Source organism: Alligator sinensis, unplaced genomic scaffold (assembly GCF_000455745.1).
Source record: "Alligator sinensis unplaced genomic scaffold, ASM45574v1 scaffold487_1, whole genome shotgun sequence".
Taxonomy (NCBI): Eukaryota; Metazoa; Chordata; order Crocodylia; family Alligatoridae; genus Alligator; species Alligator sinensis.
The window spans coordinates 440,401-443,066 of record NW_005842301.1 but is presented as its reverse complement, the minus strand read 5'-3'; the positions used below and the strand labels follow the sequence as shown (position 1 = coordinate 443,066).

The following is a 2,666-nucleotide window of genomic DNA, read 5'->3' as shown; positions in this document are numbered from 1 at the left end:
GCGGAACCCCACAAGAACTCACTGGTTCTTGGGCCCTTTGCCGGACCTCACTCCAGTACTGTGCTGTACAGGGCACCTTGAGCCTTACACTCCATGCCTTGCGGGCGTTACACAGATATTGTTACCCTGTTGGGGCCTTGACCTACTCAGCCTCTGCCCCCGTAGTCTAGCTAAGCCTCCTAGCCTAGCCGCACTGTGTCAGACCTGGCTTTGAGGCACTAGCTCTGATAAATCTCTTCCTGTCACTGGGCTCTCTGGTCCCTATGTAGCTGCACCCCTCTGGCACTGGGCCTTCTGGCCCTAGTCTGCTGCACCCTTCTGGCACCAGGCTCTCTGGCCCCTTGTGTGCTCTGTGCTTTGCACACACTATGCCCACTACAGGTTCTATAACTATGTGAGCCCCAAGTTGGCTGCTGGCAGGGCTCTGGGTGATCACATACCCCCTCTGAGCTCTAATGATGCCTCCATATCCACCCTTACAACCTCATCCCAGACCACTGGTTCAGACAACACAAACATAAGCCCCTGGGCCATAACATAACAACAATGGAAGCCTCACTCTACCCCTTTAAAATGGCAAACTTCTCCCCTAGTACAGCGTGCCTCCTAGCCCTGGATATCTTATGTGCTCCTGGAGTCTTGTAAGTCTTTCAGGCAACAGATCAAGCAACCAAATATCTCTGGGTAACTCCTTCACGCAGGAGCTCCTTCCCTTGGTAGTTGCCAGACAATTAACCCATCAGCCCCATCCTTGGGTTTGTGTGTGTCCAGGGCCCTGCCCCCTTCAGGTCAGCTGACTGCCTGCAGGTGCCATCTAATTACCTCATTAGCCTGTTGCTCAGGCAACCCACAGCTGTCAGGCTCTGCCTAGCCTGCAGAGCTCCCTGGCTAAGTTGCTTCTTCCCTTAAATGAGCAGGCACATCTTAGTGCCCTGCGACACACAGCAATTATAATTTTACACTCACCTTGCCTCATTGGAGACGATCCTCCAAGCCCAAAAGAAGGTAGTCCCGACGAGGATCAAAGGGGGCAGGAGAGCATACAAGCCTCCATGGCTCACCAAAAACATCCAGGAATGTCTCCTTGCTAAAAAGAAGGCTTACTCCCAATGGAAAGGATGGGTCATCACCAAGGAGGACTATTCGGCAGTTGCTCGGGGGTGTAGGGGGGTAGTTAGGAAGGCCAAGGCAGAGGTGGAACTGGGACTAGCTTCCCGGATTAAGGACAACAAGAAGTCCTTTTTTAAATACATAGGGAGTAAAAAGAAGGCCCTGGGTAATGTGGGGCCCTTGCAGGACGCGACGGGGAATCTGGTTGTCACACCAGACGACAACGCCAACATATTTAATGATTTCTTTGCCTCTGTCTTCCTCAGTAAGGACCAGAACTGCCACCTCCCTGCTAGGCCCCCATCGGGCCCCGAGGGAGGCACACCTGAGCCCAGGGTAAGTGAGGATCTAGTTAGGGAGCTGCTGGAGGGGCTGGACGTTTTTAAGTCAGCTGGTCCGGATGTTCTCCACCCTAGAGTTCTAAAGGAACTGGCCGGGGTCATTGCGAGTCCCCTGGCGCAGCTTTATGAGCACTCGTGGTGCTCTGGAGAGGTGCCGGAGGACTGGAAGAGGGCCAACGTGGTTCCCATCTTCAAAAAGGGGAGGAAGGAGGACCCGGGAAACTATAGGCCAGTCAGTCTTACCTCAATCCTGGGCAAGCTGTTCGAGAAAATTATTCTGGCACACATCCAGGAGGGGCCAGCAGGGAAATGCATGCTCGGGGCAACCAGCACGGGTTCATCAGCGGCAGGTCATGTCAGACCAACCTGGTGGCCTTCTACGATCAGGTCACTAAATCATTGGATGCAGGGGTAGCAGTGGATATAGTCTTCCTGGACTTCCGGAAGGCTTTCGACACTGTCTCTCACCCCGTTCTCATTAGGAAACTGGGGAACTGTGGCGTAGACACCCACACAGTCCAATGGGTCGCCAACTGGCTAGAGAGCCGCACCCAGAGGGTGGTAGTGGATGGGTCCTTCTCGGCCTGGAAGGACGTGGGCAGTGGGGTCCCGCAGGGCTCGGTCCTCGGGCCCGCCCTGTTCCACATCTTCATCAGTGATTTGGATGAGGGGGTGCAAAGCACCCTGTTCAAATTTGCTGATGACACCAAGATGTGGGGGGATGTGGGCACAATAGAAGGGAGCAACAGGCTACAGTCGGACCTTGACAGGTTACAAGGATGGGAGGAGGAGAACAGGATGGGGTTCAACACAGACCAGTGCAAGGTGATGCACCTGGGGAGGAACAACCGGCACCATACCTACAGGCTGGGGAAATCCCCTCTTGTCAGCACGGAGGTGGAAAAGGATCTTGGAGTCATTATTGACTCCAAGATGAACATGGCTCGGCAGTGTGGGGAGGCGGCTAGGAAGGCCAACTGTACCTTGTCGTGCATCCACAGATGCATTTCAAGCAGGACCAAGGAGGTGATCCTCCCCCTCTATGCGGCACTGGTCCGGCCGCAGCTGGAGTACTGCGTCCAGTTCTGGGACCGCACTTTAAGAGGGATGTGGACAGCATCAAGAGGGTCCAGAGGAGGGCCACTCGCATGATCAAGGGACAGCAGGGAAGGTCCTATGAGGAAAGGTTACGGGACCTGAACCTGTTCAGCCTCC

At 54.8% G+C, this 2,666-nt stretch overlaps 1 protein-coding gene across 2 annotated transcripts in view; it reads right to left on the bottom strand.

Annotated features, from left to right (window-relative positions):
* The window catches only part of FANCD2 (FA complementation group D2), a 194,560-nt gene that overhangs the window by 22,928 nt on the left and 168,966 nt on the right, over positions 1-2,666 (bottom strand). The window lies entirely within an intron of this gene.